Source organism: Lepisosteus oculatus, unplaced genomic scaffold (genome assembly GCF_040954835.1).
Source record: "Lepisosteus oculatus isolate fLepOcu1 unplaced genomic scaffold, fLepOcu1.hap2 HAP2_SCAFFOLD_110, whole genome shotgun sequence".
In the NCBI taxonomy this organism is placed as follows: Eukaryota; Metazoa; Chordata; class Actinopteri; order Semionotiformes; family Lepisosteidae; genus Lepisosteus; species Lepisosteus oculatus.
The window spans coordinates 357,324-377,317 of record NW_027167661.1 but is presented as its reverse complement, the minus strand read 5'-3'; the positions used below and the strand labels follow the sequence as shown (position 1 = coordinate 377,317).

The 19,994-nt window shown below is 36.9% G+C and overlaps 1 long non-coding RNA gene across 1 annotated transcript; it reads right to left on the bottom strand.

Moving 5' to 3' along the window:
- Positions 1-445: 445 nt before the first annotated feature.
- LOC138225982 (uncharacterized) lies at positions 446-1,195 on the bottom strand. Its single transcript, XR_011184312.1, has 3 exons — positions 1,155-1,195; positions 804-851; positions 446-507 (listed from the first exon to the last, which is right to left on the bottom strand). It is a non-coding gene; the product is annotated as an uncharacterized lncRNA (long non-coding RNA).
- Positions 1,196-19,994: the final 18,799 nt, after the last annotated feature.

The window sequence follows — 19,994 nt, the reverse complement described above, 5'->3', positions numbered from 1 at the left end:
TTTTCCTTTACAACTGAAAGTATATCTCTCAATTTTAATATTTTATTTTTACGCTTGCTTTTTAAAGCACCCAAAGCACTATTTGTATGAAAGGTGCTCTATAAATAAAGTTTATTATTATTCTTTTTAATATTATTATTATACTTTGTTACATTTTTGGTTAGGACAAAGATTCTAGTAGAGGTGGCCTCTTTTACCCTGTTCCAAAAAATTGGAAAACTACCTTCAGAATACACTGACAATGACCATCTACTGTCTCCTCTAACTGTGTATTGTCATCATGCATATCTTGTGTATTATTTATTGTAGTTGGTTCTGTCATTCTGTAAAGAAGCCACCTTTCAAGGCACTATATCAAATAATGTTTGTTATTATTATTTACATTTTTCATCGTAAAATCTGGCGAAGAGTCTTAAGAGAATATCAAAGAACACGTTGCTCTTACCTTTCCATTCCAAGAAATGCCCTCAGCTCGGATTGCAGAGATTGACCTCTCTGTCTCAAATTCTGAGAAACATAGACTCGATTGAAAAATGACCATTTCCTAAGATTCACATAACATCACCAGTCAACATTTGCTACTTGACATCAATAGAAACCATAGAGTACATGACATTTCCAATCAGTTTTCTTTCAAGGTACAATAGCAATCGCCTTGCCAGAAGAGTTATACTGCGGTAGATAAATATTAGAAATGTCAGATACACGCAGAGTTGTTTGGATTACTATGAAAAGATTGTCAAATATATTTATGTTCATTATATTTCTTGGAGTGACAGAGCTAAAGAGAAAAAAAGACTTACCTTTATCTCTGCAGACAGGATCGCAAGGGATTCCCTTATACTGGGTTCCTATATAACAAATAATACATTATTCAAAAAACATGATATTTCTCTGTCCATTGGCAGCATGATTGTTTATCATTACAGTTTTAGTTAGCTTTAATTTTGGAAACCCCAAGTAAACATAGTTTGTGCCTTTCTCTGAACTTTTTGGCATTTCAATTCAGTTGTTTGTAAGCTTATTTTACAGTTGCTAGGTTGATGAAGTTCCTGAACTGTGCAGTATTTCTTTTGGGTTTGGTGCGAATCATATTCTAGCGGTTGGGGGAAAAAAGCACAGGTGCCATCCCACCATTAAACCCTGAAACTTACCTTAGCCGATTCTTCAACTAAACCAGACATGTTAACTAAGTGTTACAGTATGTTTCAAAGTGTGTATTTTAGCAAACACAACTGAAGTTCTGTTGTCTCCTTGGAGACACCTGGAACTGGTGTGATGCTGGTTCTATGACATCATTCGTTCTAAATGTAAATGCAGGTATTGGCACAACATAGTAAATTGATGTAAAGTTATGGATCCATTTATGATTTTCACTCAGTTTGAAAGAGTTCCTGTCGTGTGGTTAAACTTTGTGTTACGGAGGGTTAACTGGGGTTCTGGCTATTAGTTAGGCTTGGTCATTCAGTCATCTGGTTCATGAAATAGGAAGCTAAGAGATCTGTGTTTTAGTTTTACTGTTTGTTTTTGTTCCATAGAATAAGAAATGTTTCATTAATATTAGTAATAGAGTAGCTGTTTCTCTAAACAGTGTGTGTCAGTTTGCACTGCAGGTGTGCCAGGTAGAGACCATTTAAGAACGAAAAAATACGCTGTCATTTACTGCCGTGGCTAATTTCTGTTAACCTTGTCTCTCACTCACTTTGATGAGCAAAATGTTCATACATAAAGCATACATTTCTGATTGGTCAGAAGAAGCTTCTTAACATATAAGGTATAAAGAAAGTCAGAAAGTTAGGCACTTAGGTCAGCCTTAGGCAGTTAACCAAGACCATAATCCGATAAGAAGCTATTCCCTTTCATGTTGCTAAATCACATGTAGAATACATGAGTTACACCTCCACTTAAGAGACCTTAAAGAGACCTTGGCCAGCCAGGAGTGTGGAAAACCGTAAAACAGTTCTTGAGGACCTAATTGTTAACTCTTAACAGGCAAAGGTTCCTTCAGTCCTATGAGAAATATTTTAGAATTGAACTAAAGTGTGTTTCCGATACAGGAGCATATGTCTGTCAGGGCCTGTTGGAGAGGCCCTGCGTGAGAACCCCTGGCTGCAGTTCCACATCCCCCTGAAAGTAAATAGAGCCATAAGCATGGAGCTAAGGACACTGCTCCAGGACATGCTGGCTGTCGATCCTGACCAGCGACCAGAAGCCATCCAGCTGAAGAAGCAAGTCAGGCAAGCCATGGCACGAGAGAAAACATCTTTGTAGTGACTGATAGCAAGATGTCCGTGACCAAGGGCAATTCTTCTGAGCTAAGTCTGATTTCATTTTTATGTCCCGAAAGGCCACTGCCTTTGTGCTGTAGATTTCTGATTTAGACGGGCATTAAAAGGGCTTCTGCTGTGAAAAGGGCTTCTACCAAATATTAACATGTGGGTGAAAATGTATACAATTGTAATATTTCCTTTTTTCCCATTGAAAGTATAACATATGTGGTGTGAGAAAGAGGTCCTCATTTAATTGCATGAAACTCTGGCACTGGCGCAACAAACTGATCAAAGTTCAAGGGGGTATACGCTTTCTGTAGACACTTTATTTCCTCTTTTTCCATACTCTAAGAAATGATTTGGGAAACCTGTGGGACACTGGAGGTCATTATACATGAGCCTCTTTCTGCACCTTTTAAGCCATTGAAACCTAGTTGCCTTGTTACAAGGTCTAATATTACAGTAGGTGTGGTTTCCGTCTCCTAATTTCTGAGAATGATCAAACTGGGGAATAAATTGTAGGGAATACCACTCTTGCACTTCTAAGAGAAGACTATCTCAAATGAAACTCGCTATAGAAAGACATCTTGTTGAAAAATTCTTTATTTTTTGTAATTTCTAAAGAAAAAACATTCATCAAGTCCTTCACAAATGTTTTGTTTGTGACTTTCTCTGTTGTTCCCTTTCACACTCAACTGAACTATGTGTTATGTCTTGTAAACGTAATCAAACATTTCACTTAGGTGTGTGGGTTAACACAAACCCATATTGTATGAAACATTCAGTTTTTCATTCCCGTTTTTTCTAACAATTGCATCCATGCTAGGACTACAGTAAACAACACTTTTTACGAAAGTAAATGAAGTTGTTCATTAAACAAGACAAATTGTTTTAAATGTATGCAATACGACGACACTAAAAACAACACTGAAACTTTTTATTGAAATACTGTACGAGATTGTGCATATTCAATGGATTTCTCCTGGTGCTTTTTTTCATCAGTCTTTTCATATTCTTGTTCTCTACTCAGGTGTCTCCTGTTCCTTTGGTGATGTCTGCTGTACACACATGGCATCATACACTTGAGCAAAGTGTGATACCACCGTTTGTTCTTCTCCTAAAATAAAGATGAACATTGACAAAAGTCAGAAGCACTCTTTTCTTTGACAGACGAACAAACAATGCAAGAATAACCATACTCTCTGTTCCTTACTCATTTCTACCTACCTGTTTGACCACTTTGTCTGCTTCAGTCAGGACAGGGTGCTGGGGCTGACTCTGAGCAATCTGAGAAGAGCTCTCTGTGATCTTCTCCCCTACAGTGGCTACATTGTACTCTGTTTGAAATCCAGGTATCGCCTCCGGTAAGTTCCTCGGTCCTTTTTGGGACTTGAAAGGGTAGAATCATTTTGTGACTACATTTCATTGTCATGCACTGATATGTTCTGGTTTGTGTTCGATTACTGCAGGCGTTCAAGTACTTTCTTTTTGTTCTAGATTGGCAGTGTTTGAGATGGTAGGAACTTGTCATATTCTCAACTTATTTTCTCTATGAGACTCTGAATGCTCTGTAAACATACTATTTTAGCAATTCTTAGAAATCTGAAAGCAGTGTTACCTGTATCATTTTTTGTCTTGGTAGTAGTATTGCAGCTCCAACATCAGCACTTAAATAATGGTTTGTGATGTTACTTGTCCTTGGAGTTAGTATACTCCTGAGAAGTCAAGAGAAATCTTACGTAAGCATTAATTATGTTTCACTTTTGAAAGCAAAGTACGTGTCAAGTACTTTGAAGGCATTTGTTGATACTTTTAAGCACTTTCGTTGATTATTATTATCCTTCAATTAGTTATTACAAGTCCAACATTCTTACATGATCTCACTCCATATTCAGAATGTGGGAATACAGTTGTTTTAAGGAAATGCCACTGAATAGATAGGAGCTGCACTCTACAAAGATGAATTTGCTAATTAATCAGTCAGGGACACAGCTTATACTTCAGTAGTCTTAGATCATGTAATGATGATTATTGTACTTTATAACTAGCAAAATCCCCATATCCTGTTCATTGCCCCTTTTTCAGTCATGTGGATTGACTTATGCCTGAAGTGGTTAATTCTCACCTTGACATCTCATAGAACAACTGAATCTCTACCAAGGGTGAATGTGTCCTTCCTCTTAATGTCTAAAAGAAAAGGTTAAAATTCATTGAAGCAAAATGCAACAACCCAAAATGTTGGGGAAGTCGTTTCCACAGTTATTTCATATGACAGTGCTTGGAGTGAAACTACATGACCATGGTGAAGAAGTAAAAACACTTTACCTTGTTCCTCCTGACTGATGTCCTTATGCGTGTTTTGCACAGTTGAGCGTTTTGTGTCTTGTCGTCTGTGTAGGCAACAGCCCTCTTCCCTGGGATAGAACTAGATGATATTTAGACACGTTCATTTGACTTCTCCATTGCTCACATTGATGTGGATATGATTATAATGCTCAGTTTTGTGGGCTTCCCAAGAAAACAATAAATCCCTTACTGCTTGTTCGAAATGCAGTAGCACAGATCCTAACAAATACAAGAAAGAGAATATCATTCCTGTTTTGAAAAAACTTCACCGGTCACCTGTATTATCTAGGATAAATTTGAAAGTTCTTTTACTTGTTTTTAAAGCTTTAAGCGACCTAGCACGTCTGTACCTTACTGAATGTCTGTCTTCATATGTTCCTATACGTGACCTGAGATCTGCACATACTGGCCTACTGCAAATACCACATGTGAAATGCAGAAAGAGTGGCGAGGCTGCTTTTTGTTTTTATGCTTCTAAATTATGAAACTCACTTCCACTTTTTATTAGGCAGTCAAGCTCGGTACATTGTTTTAAAAAACATTTGAAAATGTTGCTTTAAGTTAAAGTGGTTCTTTGTTCTTTCTATTTCTGTTTCTTTTTTTAGTTCTCTTTAATTGTTCTTATTTTATTACGACTTTCCTAATTTGTATTTATTTAATTGACATGTATCTTGCTTTACTGTATTGCTGTATTTTCCTTTACAACTGAAAGTATATCTCTCAATTTTAATATTTTATTTTTACGCTTGCTTTTTAAAGCACCAAAGCACTATTTGTATGAAAGGTGCTCTATAAATAAAGTTTATTATTATTCTTTTTAATATTATTATTATACTTTGTTACATTTTTGGTTAGGACAAAGATTCTAGTAGAGGTGGCCTCTTTTACCCTGTTCCAAAAAATTGGAAAACTACCTTCAGAATACACTGACAATGACCATCTACTGTCTCCTCTAACTGTGTATTGTCATCATGCATATCTTGTGTATTATTTATTGTAGTTGGTTCTGTCATTCTGTAAAGAAGCCACCTTTCAAGGCACTATATCAAATAATGTTTGTTATTATTATTTACATTTTTCATCGTAAAATCTGGCGAAGAGTCTTAAGAGAATATCAAAGAACACGTTGCTCTTACCTTTCCATTCCAAGAAATGCCCTCAGCTCGGATTGCAGAGATTGACCTCTCTGTCTCAAATTCTGAGAAACATAGACTCGATTGAAAAATGACCATTTCCTAAGATTCACATAACATCACCAGTCAACATTTGCTACTTGACATCAATAGAAACCATAGAGTACATGACATTTCCAATCAGTTTTCTTTCAAGGTACAATAGCAATCGCCTTGCCAGAAGAGTTATACTGCGGTAGATAAATATTAGAAATGTCAGATACACGCAGAGTTGTTTGGATTACTATGAAAAGATTGTCAAATATATTTATGTTCATTATATTTCTTGGAGTGACAGAGCTAAAGAGAAAAAAAGACTTACCTTTATCTCTGCAGACAGGATCGCAAGGGATTCCCTTATACTGGGTTCCTATATAACAAATAATACATTATTCAAAAAACATGATATTTCTCTGTCCATTGGCAGCATGATTGTTTATCATTACAGTTTTAGTTAGCTTTAATTTTGGAAACCCCAAGTAAACATAGTTTGTGCCTTTCTCTGAACTTTTTGGCATTTCAATTCAGTTGTTTGTAAGCTTATTTTACAGTTGCTAGGTTGATGAAGTTCCTGAACTGTGCAGTATTTCTTTTGGGTTTGGTGCGAATCATATTCTAGCGGTTGGGGGAAAAAAGCACAGGTGCCATCCCACCATTAAACCCTGAAACTTACCTTAGCCGATTCTTCAACTAAACCAGACATGTTAACTAAGTGTTACAGTATGTTTCAAAGTGTGTATTTTAGCAAACACAACTGAAGTTCTGTTGTCTCCTTGGAGACACCTGGAACTGGTGTGATGCTGGTTCTATGACATCATTCGTTCTAAATGTAAATGCAGGTATTGGCACAACATAGTAAATTGATGTAAAGTTATGGATCCATTTATGATTTTCACTCAGTTTGAAAGAGTTCCTGTCGTGTGGTTAAACTTTGTGTTACGGAGGGTTAACTGGGGTTCTGGCTATTAGTTAGGCTTGGTCATTCAGTCATCTGGTTCATGAAATAGGAAGCTAAGAGATCTGTGTTTTAGTTTTACTGTTTGTTTTTGTTCCATAGAATAAGAAATGTTTCATTAATATTAGTAATAGAGTAGCTGTTTCTCTAAACAGTGTGTGTCAGTTTGCACTGCAGGTGTGCCAGGTAGAGACCATTTAAGAACGAAAAAATACGCTGTCATTTACTGCCGTGGCTAATTTCTGTTAACCTTGTCTCTCACTCACTTTGATGAGCAAAATGTTCATACATAAAGCATACATTTCTGATTGGTCAGAAGAAGCTTCTTAACATATAAGGTATAAAGAAAGTCAGAAAGTTAGGCACTTAGGTCAGCCTTAGGCAGTTAACCAAGACCATAATCCGATAAGAAGCTATTCCCTTTCATGTTGCTAAATCACATGTAGAATACATGAGTTACACCTCCACTTAAGAGACCTTAAAGAGACCTTGGCCAGCCAGGAGTGTGGAAAACCGTAAAACAGTTCTTGAGGACCTAATTGTTAACTCTTAACAGGCAAAGGTTCCTTCAGTCCTATGAGAAATATTTTAGAATTGAACTAAAGTGTGTTTCCGATACAGGAGCATATGTCTGTCAGGGCCTGTTGGAGAGGCCCTGCGTGAGAACCCCTGGCTGCAGTTCCACATCCCCCTGAAAGTAAATAGAGCCATAAGCATGGAGCTAAGGACACTGCTCCAGGACATGCTGGCTGTCGATCCTGACCAGCGACCAGAAGCCATCCAGCTGAAGAAGCAAGTCAGGCAAGCCATGGCACGAGAGAAAACATCTTTGTAGTGACTGATAGCAAGATGTCCGTGACCAAGGGCAATTCTTCTGAGCTAAGTCTGATTTCATTTTTATGTCCCGAAAGGCCACTGCCTTTGTGCTGTAGATTTCTGATTTAGACGGGCATTAAAAGGGCTTCTGCTGTGAAAAGGGCTTCTACCAAATATTAACATGTGGGTGAAAATGTATACAATTGTAATATTTCCTTTTTTCCCATTGAAAGTATAACATATGTGGTGTGAGAAAGAGGTCCTCATTTAATTGCATGAAACTCTGGCACTGGCGCAACAAACTGATCAAAGTTCCAAGGGCAATTCGTCTGAGTAAAGTCTGATTTCATTTTTTTGTCCCAAAAGGCCACTGCCTTTGTGCTGTAGATTTCTGATTTAGACGGGCATTTCTATGGACAACTTTGACTTTTCTGTGGGTCAAATGAAAATATTTTTTTTTACTTATTCTTTGCTACAGTTTTCGAAAGTTTAAAGACATTCACTGAGTTGACGATAAAGGAAAAGTTTCATCTTTCACCTCTTCGAAGGTAGGCCGGTCAGAGGTACAATATATGTCTTCATGTCTTCATCCTCCATGTTTGTAACTACAGGTTTCACAGTGTTGAGCTAAGACACAAAAACACCTACAAGTGGCAGTTCCAAATGTATCAAATGTATAAACCTGGGCTGAAAAAGTGTGTACAGTATATACTCTGTGTAGGTCTGATAAAAGTATTCGAGTCAAAGTGTCATATGGATACAAATTCTCATGATTTTGTATTGTGTGTTTTTTCTCTGTTCTGCTTTATTGAAAGAAATCAGATGCTCTTCCTGAAACTTACCTTAGCTGATTCTTCAGCTAAACCAGACAGACTTCTGAAATTCTCAAATATTATCAAATCTTGTTGGTGCAGAGGTGGTGGAGCCCATTACCAACAGACTCACAGCTGAAATTGCTGTGAAAAGGGCTTCTACCAAATATTAACATGTGGGTGAAAATGTATACAATTGTAATATTTCCTTTTTTCCCATTGAAAGTATAACATATGTGGTGTGAGAAAGAGGTCCTCATTTAATTGCATGAAACTCTGGCACTGGCGCAACAAACTGATCAAAGTTCAAGGGGGTATACGCTTTCTGTAGACACTTTATTTCCTCTTTTTCCATACTCTAAGAAATGATTTGGGAAACCTGTGGGACACTGGAGGTCATTATACATGAGCCTCTTTCTGCACCTTTTAAGCCATTGAAACCTAGTTGCCTTGTTACAAGGTCTAATATTACAGTAGGTGTGGTTTCCGTCTCCTAATTTCTGAGAATGATCAAACTGGGGAATAAATTGTAGGGAATACCACTCTTGCACTTCTAAGAGAAGACTATCTCAAATGAAACTCGCTATAGAAAGACATCTTGTTGAAAAATTCTTTATTTTTTGTAATTTCTAAAGAAAAAACATTCATCAAGTCCTTCACAAATGTTTTGTTTGTGACTTTCTCTGTTGTTCCCTTTCACACTCAACTGAACTATGTGTTATGTCTTGTAAACGTAATCAAACATTTCACTTAGGTGTGTGGGTTAACACAAACCCATATTGTATGAAACATTCAGTTTTTCATTCCCGTTTTTTCTAACAATTGCATCCATGCTAGGACTACAGTAAACAACACTTTTTACGAAAGTAAATGAAGTTGTTCATTAAACAAGACAAATTGTTTTAAATGTATGCAATACGACGACACTAAAAACAACACTGAAACTTTTTATTGAAATACTGTACGAGATTGTGCATATTCAATGGATTTCTCCTGGTGCTTTTTTTCATCAGTCTTTTCATATTCTTGTTCTCTACTCAGGTGTCTCCTGTTCCTTTGGTGATGTCTGCTGTACACACATGGCATCATACACTTGAGCAAAGTGTGATACCACCGTTTGTTCTTCTCCTAAAATAAAGATGAACATTGACAAAAGTCAGAAGCACTCTTTTCTTTGACAGACGAACAAACAATGCAAGAATAACCATACTCTCTGTTCCTTACTCATTTCTACCTACCTGTTTGACCACTTTGTCTGCTTCAGTCAGGACAGGGTGCTGGGGCTGACTCTGAGCAATCTGAGAAGAGCTCTCTGTGATCTTCTCCCCTACAGTGGCTACATTGTACTCTGTTTGAAATCCAGGTATCGCCTCCGGTAAGTTCCTCGGTCCTTTTTGGGACTTGAAAGGGTAGAATCATTTTGTGACTACATTTCATTGTCATGCACTGATATGTTCTGGTTTGTGTTCGATTACTGCAGGCGTTCAAGTACTTTCTTTTTGTTCTAGATTGGCAGTGTTTGAGATGGTAGGAACTTGTCATATTCTCAACTTATTTTCTCTATGAGACTCTGAATGCTCTGTAAACATACTATTTTAGCAATTCTTAGAAATCTGAAAGCAGTGTTACCTGTATCATTTTTTGTCTTGGTAGTAGTATTGCAGCTCCAACATCAGCACTTAAATAATGGTTTGTGATGTTACTTGTCCTTGGAGTTAGTATACTCCTGAGAAGTCAAGAGAAATCTTACGTAAGCATTAATTATGTTTCACTTTTGAAAGCAAAGTACGTGTCAAGTACTTTGAAGGCATTTGTTGATACTTTTAAGCACTTTCGTTGATTATTATTATCCTTCAATTAGTTATTACAAGTCCAACATTCTTACATGATCTCACTCCATATTCAGAATGTGGGAATACAGTTGTTTTAAGGAAATGCCACTGAATAGATAGGAGCTGCACTCTACAAAGATGAATTTGCTAATTAATCAGTCAGGGACACAGCTTATACTTCAGTAGTCTTAGATCATGTAATGATGATTATTGTACTTTATAACTAGCAAAATCCCCATATCCTGTTCATTGCCCCTTTTTCAGTCATGTGGATTGACTTATGCCTGAAGTGGTTAATTCTCACCTTGACATCTCATAGAACAACTGAATCTCTACCAAGGGTGAATGTGTCCTTCCTCTTAATGTCTAAAAGAAAAGGTTAAAATTCATTGAAGCAAAATGCAACAACCCAAAATGTTGGGGAAGTCGTTTCCACAGTTATTTCATATGACAGTGCTTGGAGTGAAACTACATGACCATGGTGAAGAAGTAAAAACACTTTACCTTGTTCCTCCTGACTGATGTCCTTATGCGTGTTTTGCACAGTTGAGCGTTTTGTGTCTTGTCGTCTGTGTAGGCAACAGCCCTCTTCCCTGGGATAGAACTAGATGATATTTAGACACGTTCATTTGACTTCTCCATTGCTCACATTGATGTGGATATGATTATAATGCTCGGTTTTGTGGGCTTCCCAAGAAAACAATAAATCCCTTACTGCTTGTTCGAAATGCAGTAGCACAGATCCTAACAAATACAAGAAAGAGAATATCATTCCTGTTTTGAAAAAACTTCACCGGTCACCTGTATTATCTAGGATAAATTTGAAAGTTCTTTTACTTGTTTTTAAAGCTTTAAGCGACCTAGCACGTCTGTACCTTACTGAATGTCTGTCTTCATATGTTCCTATACGTGACCTGAGATCTGCACATACTGGCCTACTGCAAATACCACATGTGAAATGCAGAAAGAGTGGCGAGGCTGCTTTTTGTTTTTATGCTTCTAAATTATGAAACTCACTTCCACTTTTTATTAGGCAGTCAAGCTCGGTACATTGTTTTAAAAAACATTTGAAAATGTTGCTTTTAGTTAAAGTGGTTCTTTGTTCTTTCTATTTCTGTTTCTTTTTTTAGTTCTCTTTAATTGTTCTTATTTTATTACGACTTTCCTAATTTGTATTTATTTAATTGACATGTATCTTGCTTTACTGTATTGCTGTATTTTCCTTTACAACTGAAAGTATATCTCTCAATTTTAATATTTTATTTTTACGCTTGCTTTTTAAAGCACCAAAGCACTATTTGTATGAAAGGTGCTCTATAAATAAAGTTTATTATTATTCTTTTTAATATTATTATTATACTTTGTTACATTTTTGGTTAGGACAAAGATTCTAGTAGAGGTGGCCTCTTTTACCCTGTTCCAAAAAATTGGAAAACTACCTTCAGAATACACTGACAATGACCATCTACTGTCTCCTCTAACTGTGTATTGTCATCATGCATATCTTGTGTATTATTTATTGTAGTTGGTTCTGTCATTCTGTAAAGAAGCCACCTTTCAAGGCACTATATCAAATAATGTTTGTTATTATTATTTACATTTTTCATCGTAAAATCTGGCGAAGAGTCTTAAGAGAATATCAAAGAACACGTTGCTCTTACCTTTCCATTCCAAGAAATGCCCTCAGCTCGGATTGCAGAGATTGACCTCTCTGTCTCAAATTCTGAGAAACATAGACTCGATTGAAAAATGACCATTTCCTAAGATTCACATAACATCACCAGTCAACATTTGCTACTTGACATCAATAGAAACCATAGAGTACATGACATTTCCAATCAGTTTTCTTTCAAGGTACAATAGCAATCGCCTTGCCAGAAGAGTTATACTGCGGTAGATAAATATTAGAAATGTCAGATACACGCAGAGTTGTTTGGATTACTATGAAAAGATTGTCAAATATATTTATGTTCATTATATTTCTTGGAGTGACAGAGCTAAAGAGAAAAAAAGACTTACCTTTATCTCTGCAGACAGGATCGCAAGGGATTCCCTTATACTGGGTTCCTATATAACAAATAATACATTATTCAAAAAACATGATATTTCTCTGTCCATTGGCAGCATGATTGTTTATCATTACAGTTTTAGTTAGCTTTAATTTTGGAAACCCCAAGTAAACATAGTTTGTGCCTTTCTCTGAACTTTTTGGCATTTCAATTCAGTTGTTTGTAAGCTTATTTTACAGTTGCTAGGTTGATGAAGTTCCTGAACTGTGCAGTATTTCTTTTGGGTTTGGTGCGAATCATATTCTAGCGGTTGGGGGAAAAAAGCACAGGTGCCATCCCACCATTCAACCCTGAAACTTACCTTAGCCGATTCTTCAACTAAACCAGACATGTTAACTAAGTGTTACAGTATGTTTCAAAGTGTGTATTTTAGCAAACACAACTGAAGTTCTGTTGTCTCCTTGGAGACACCTGGAACTGGTGTGATGCTGGTTCTATGACATCATTCGTTCTAAATGTAAATGCAGGTATTGGCACAACATAGTAAATTGATGTAAAGTTATGGATCCATTTATGATTTTCACTCAGTTTGAAAGAGTTCCTGTCGTGTGGTTAAACTTTGTGTTACGGAGGGTTAACTGGGGTTCTGGCTATTAGTTAGGCTTGGTCATTCAGTCATCTGGTTCATGAAATAGGAAGCTAAGAGATCTGTGTTTTAGTTTTACTGTTTGTTTTTGTTCCATAGAATAAGAAATGTTTCATTAATATTAGTAATAGAGTAGCTGTTTCTCTAAACAGTGTGTGTCAGTTTGCACTGCAGGTGTGCCAGGTAGAGACCATTTAAGAACGAAAAAATATGCTGTCATTTACTGCCGTGGCTAATTTCTGTTAACCTTGTCTCTCACTCACTTTGATGAGCAAAATGTTCATACATAAAGCATACATTTCTGATTGGTCAGAAGAAGCTCCTTAACATATAAGGTATAAAGAAAGTCAGAAAGTTAGGCACTTAGGTCAGCCTTAGGCAGTTAACCAAGACCATAATCCGATAAGAAGCTATTCCCTTTCATGTTGCTAAATCACATGTAGAATACATGAGTTACACCTCCACTTAAGAGACCTTAAAGAGACCTTGGCCAGCCAGGAGTGTGGAAAACCGTAAAACAGTTCTTGAGGACCTAATTGTTAACTCTTAACAGGCAAAGGTTCCTTCAGTCCTATGAGAAATATTTTAGAATTGAACTAAAGTGTGTTTCCGATACAGGAGCATATGTCTGTCAGGGCCTGTTGGAGAGGCCCTGCGTGAGAACCCCTGGCTGCAGTTCCACATCCCCCTGAAAGTAAATAGAGCCATAAGCATGGAGCTAAGGACACTGCTCCAGGACATGCTGGCTGTCGATCCTGACCAGCGACCAGAAGCCATCCAGCTGAAGAAGCAAGTCAGGCAAGCCATGGCACGAGAGAAAACATCTTTGTAGTGACTGATAGCAAGATGTCCGTGACCAAGGGCAATTCTTCTGAGCTAAGTCTGATTTCATTTTTATGTCCCGAAAGGCCACTGCCTTTGTGCTGTAGATTTCTGATTTAGACGGGCATTAAAAGGGCTTCTGCTGTGAAAAGGGCTTCTACCAAATATTAACATGTGGGTGAAAATGTATACAATTGTAATATTTCCTTTTTTCCCATTGAAAGTATAACATATGTGGTGTGAGAAAGAGGTCCTCATTTAATTGCATGAAACTCTGGCACTGGCGCAACAAACTGATCAAAGTTCAAGGGGGTATACGCTTTCTGTAGACACTTTATTTCCTCTTTTTCCATACTCTAAGAAATGATTTGGGAAACCTGTGGGACACTGGAGGTCATTATACATGAGCCTCTTTCTGCACCTTTTAAGCCATTGAGACCTAGTTGCCTTGTTACAAGGTCTAATATTACAGTAGGTGTGGTTTCCGTCTCCTAATTTCTGAGAATGATCAAACTGGGGAATAAATTGTAGGGAATACCACTCTTGCACTTCTAAGAGAAGACTATCTCAAATGAAACTCGCTATAGAAAGACATCTTGTTGAAAAATTCTTTATTTTTTGTAATTTCTAAAGAAAAAACATTCATCAAGTCCTTCACAAATGTTTTGTTTGTGACTTTCTCTGTTGTTCCCTTTCACACTCAACTGAACTATGTGTTATGTCTTGTAAACGTAATCAAACATTTCACTTAGGTGTGTGGGTTAACACAAACCCATATTGTATGAAACATTCAGTTTTTCATTCCCGTTTTTTCTAACAATTGCATCCATGCTAGGACTACAGTAAACAACACTTTTTACGAAAGTAAATGAAGTTGTTCATTAAACAAGACAAATTGTTTTAAATGTATGCAATACGACGACACTAAAAACAACACTGAAACTTTTTATTGAAATACTGTACGAGATTGTGCATATTCAATGGATTTCTCCTGGTGCTTTTTTTCATCAGTCTTTTCATATTCTTGTTCTCTACTCAGGTGTCTCCTGTTCCTTTGGTGATGTCTGCTGTACACACATGGCATCATACACTTGAGCAAAGTGTGATACCACCGTTTGTTCTTCTCCTAAAATAAAGATGAACATTGACAAAAGTCAGAAGCACTCTTTTCTTTGACAGACGAACAAACAATGCAAGAATAACCATACTCTCTGTTCCTTACTCATTTCTACCTACCTGTTTGACCACTTTGTCTGCTTCAGTCAGGACAGGGTGCTGGGGCTGACTCTGAGCAATCTGAGAAGAGCTCTCTGTGATCTTCTCCCCTACAGTGGCTACATTGTACTCTGTTTGAAATCCAGGTATCGCCTCCGGTAAGTTCCTCGGTCCTTTTTGGGACTTGAAAGGGTAGAATCATTTTGTGACTACATTTCATTGTCATGCACTGATATGTTCTGGTTTGTGTTCGATTACTGCAGGCGTTCAAGTACTTTCTTTTTGTTCTAGATTGGCAGTGTTTGAGATGGTAGGAACTTGTCATATTCTCAACTTATTTTCTCTATGAGACTCTGAATGCTCTGTAAACATACTATTTTAGCAATTCTTAGAAATCTGAAAGCAGTGTTACCTGTATCATTTTTTGTCTTGGTAGTAGTATTGCAGCTCCAACATCAGCACTTAAATAATGGTTTGTGATGTTACTTGTCCTTGGAGTTAGTATACTCCTGAGAAGTCAAGAGAAATCTTACGTAAGCATTAATTATGTTTCACTTTTGAAAGCAAAGTACGTGTCAAGTACTTTGAAGGCATTTGTTGATACTTTTAAGCACTTTCGTTGATTATTATTATCCTACAATTAGTTATTACAAGTCCAACATTCTTACATGATCTCACTCCATATTCAGAATGTGGGAATACAGTTGTTTTAAGGAAATGCCACTGAATAGATAGGAGCTGCACTCTACAAAGATGAATTTGCTAATTAATCAGTCAGGGACACAGCTTATACTTCAGTAGTCTTAGATCATGTAATGATGATTATTGTACTTTATAACTAGCAAAATCCCCATATCCTGTTCATTGCCCCTTTTTCAGTCATGTGGATTGACTTATGCCTGAAGTGGTTAATTCTCACCTTGACATCTCATAGAACAACTGAATCTCTACCAAGGGTGAATGTGTCCTTCCTCTTAATGTCTAAAAGAAAAGGTTAAAATTCATTGAAGCAAAATGCAACAACCCAAAATGTTGGGGAAGTCGTTTCCACAGTTATTTCATATGACAGTGCTTGGAGTGAAACTACATGACCATGGTGAAGAAGTAAAAACACTTTACCTTGTTCCTCCTGACTGATGTCCTTATGCGTGTTTTGCACAGTTGAGCGTTTTGTGTCTTGTCGTCTGTGTAGGCAACAGCCCTCTTCCCTGGGATAGAACTAGATGATATTTAGACACGTTCATTTGACTTCTCCATTGCTCACATTGATGTGGATATGATTATAATGCTCGGTTTTGTGGGCTTCCCAAGAAAACAATAAATCCCTTACTGCTTGTTCGAAATGCAGTAGCACAGATCCTAACAAATACAAGAAAGAGAATATCATTCCTGTTTTGAAAAAACTTCACCGGTCACCTGTATTATCTAGGATAAATTTGAAAGTTCTTTTACTTGTTTTTAAAGCTTTAAGCGACCTAGCACGTCTGTACCTTACTGAATGTCTGTCTTCATATGTTCCTATACGTGACCTGAGATCTGCACATACTGGCCTACTGCAAATACCACATGTGAAATGCAGAAAGAGTGGCGAGGCTGCTTTTTGTTTTTATGCTTCTAAATTATGAAACTCACTTCCACTTTTTATTAGGCAGTCAAGCTCGGTACATTGTTTTAAAAAACATTTGAAAATGTTGCTTTTAGTTAAAGTGGTTCTTTGTTCTTTCTATTTCTGTTTCTTTTTTTAGTTCTCTTTAATTGTTCTTATTTTATTACGACTTTCCTAATTTGTATTTATTTAATTGACATGTATCTTGCTTTACTGTATTGCTGTATTTTCCTTTACAACTGAAAGTATATCTCTCAATTTTAATATTTTATTTTTACGCTTGCTTTTTAAAGCACCAAAGCACTATTTGTATGAAAGGTGCTCTATAAATAAAGTTTATTATTATTCTTTTTAATATTATTATTATACTTTGTTACATTTTTGGTTAGGACAAAGATTCTAGTAGAGGTGGCCTCTTTTACCCTGTTCCAAAAAATTGGAAAACTACCTTCAGAATACACTGACAATGACCATCTACTGTCTCCTCTAACTGTGTATTGTCATCATGCATATCTTGTGTATTATTTATTGTAGTTGGTTCTGTCATTCTGTAAAGAAGCCACCTTTCAAGGCACTATATCAAATAATGTTTGTTATTATTATTTACATTTTTCATCGTAAAATCTGGCGAAGAGTCTTAAGAGAATATCAAAGAACACGTTGCTCTTACCTTTCCATTCCAAGAAATGCCCTCAGCTCGGATTGCAGAGATTGACCTCTCTGTCTCAAATTCTGAGAAACATAGACTCGATTGAAAAATGACCATTTCCTAAGATTCACATAACATCACCAGTCAACATTTGCTACTTGACATCAATAGAAACCATAGAGTACATGACATTTCCAATCAGTTTTCTTTCAAGGTACAATAGCAATCGCCTTGCCAGAAGAGTTATACTGCGGTAGATAAATATTAGAAATGTCAGATACACGCAGAGTTGTTTGGATTACTATGAAAAGATTGTCAAATATATTTATGTTCATTATATTTCTTGGAGTGACAGAGCTAAAGAGAAAAAAAGACTTACCTTTATCTCTGCAGACAGGATCGCAAGGGATTCCCTTATACTGGGTTCCTATATAACAAATAATACATTATTCAAAAAACATGATATTTCTCTGTCCATTGGCAGCATGATTGTTTATCATTACAGTTTTAGTTAGCTTTAATTTTGGAAACCCCAAGTAAACATAGTTTGTGCCTTTCTCTGAACTTTTTGGCATTTCAATTCAGTTGTTTGTAAGCTTATTTTACAGTTGCTAGGTTGATGAAGTTCCTGAACTGTGCAGTATTTCTTTTGGGTTTGGTGCGAATCATATTCTAGCGGTTGGGGGAAAAAAGCACAGGTGCCATCCCACCATTCAACCCTGAAACTTACCTTAGCCGATTCTTCAACTAAACCAGACATGTTAACTAAGTGTTACAGTATGTTTCAAAGTGTGTATTTTAGCAAACACAACTGAAGTTCTGTTGTCTCCTTGGAGACACCTGGAACTGGTGTGATGCTGGTTCTATGACATCATTCGTTCTAAATGTAAATGCAGGTATTGGCACAACATAGTAAATTGATGTAAAGTTATGGATCCATTTATGATTTTCACTCAGTTTGAAAGAGTTCCTGTCGTGTGGTTAAACTTTGTGTTACGGAGGGTTAACTGGGGTTCTGGCTATTAGTTAGGCTTGGTCATTCAGTCATCTGGTTCATGAAATAGGAAGCTAAGAGATCTGTGTTTTAGTTTTACTGTTTGTTTTTGTTCCATAGAATAAGAAATGTTTCATTAATATTAGTAATAGAGTAGCTGTTTCTCTAAACAGTGTGTGTCAGTTTGCACTGCAGGTGTGCCAGGTAGAGACCATTTAAGAACGAAAAAATATGCTGTCATTTACTGCCGTGGCTAATTTCTGTTAACCTTGTCTCTCACTCACTTTGATGAGCAAAATGTTCATACATAAAGCATACATTTCTGATTGGTCAGAAGAAGCTCCTTAACATATAAGGTATAAAGAAAGTCAGAAAGTTAGGCACTTAGGTCAGCCTTAGGCAGTTAACCAAGACCATAATCCGATAAGAAGCTATTCCCTTTCATGTTGCTAAATCACATGTAGAATACATGAGTTACACCTCCACTTAAGAGACCTTAAAGAGACCTTGGCCAGCCAGGAGTGTGGAAAACCGTAAAACAGTTCTTGAGGACCTAATTGTTAACTCTTAACAGGCAAAGGTTCCTTCAGTCCTATGAGAAATATTTTAGAATTGAACTAAAGTGTGTTTCCGATACAGGAGCATATGTCTGTCAGGGCCTGTTGGAGAGGCCCTGCGTGAGAACCCCTGGCTGCAGTTCCACATCCCCCTGAAAGTAAATAGAGCCATAAGCATGGAGCTAAGGACACTGCTCCAGGACATGCTGGCTGTCGATCCTGACCAGCGACCAGAAGCCATCCAGCTGAAGAAGCAAGTCAGGCAAGCCATGGCACGAGAGAAAACATCTTTGTAGTGACTGATAGCAAGATGTCCGTGACCAAGGGCAATTCTTCTGAGCTAAGTCTGATTTCATTTTTATGTCCCGAAAGGCCACTGCCTTTGTGCTGTAGATTTCTGATTTAGACGGGCATTAAAAGGGCTTCTGCTGTGAAAAGGGCTTCTACCAAATATTAACATGTGGGTGAAAATGTATACAATTGTAATATTTCCTTTTTTCCCATTGAAAGTATAACATATGTGGTGTGAGAAAGAGGTCCTCATTTAATTGCATGAAACTCTGGCACTGGCGCAACAAACTGATCAAAGTTCAAGGGGGTATACGCTTTCTGTAGACACTTTATTTCCTCTTTTTCCATACTCTAAGAAATGATTTGGGAAACCTGTGGGACACTGGAGGTCATTATACATGAGCCTCTTTCTGCACCTTTTAAGCCATTGAAACCTAGTTGCCTTGTTACAAGGTCTAATATTACAGTAGGTGTGGTTTCCGTCTCCTAATTTCTGAGAATGATCAAACTGGGGAATAAATTGTAGGGAATACCACTCTTGCACTTCTAAGAGAAGACTATCTCAAATGAAACTCGCTATAGAAAGACATCTTGTTGAAAAATTCTTTATTTTTTGTAATTTCTAAAGAAAAAACATTCATCAAGTCCTTCACAAATGTTTTGTTTGTGACTTTCTCTGTTGTTCCCTTTCACACTCAACTGAACTATGTGTTATGTCTTGTAAACGTAATCAAACATTTCACTTAGGTGTGTGGGTTAACACAAACCCATATTGTATGAAACATTCAGTTTTTCATTCCCGTTTTTTCTAACAATTGCATCCATGCTAGGACTACAGTAAACAACACTTTTTACGAAAGTAAATGAAGTTGTTCATTAAACAAGACAAATTGTTTTAAATGTATGCAATACGACGACACTAAAAACAACACTGAAACTTTTTATTGAAATACTGTACGAGATTGTGCATATTCAATGGATTTCTCCTGGTGCTTTTTTTCA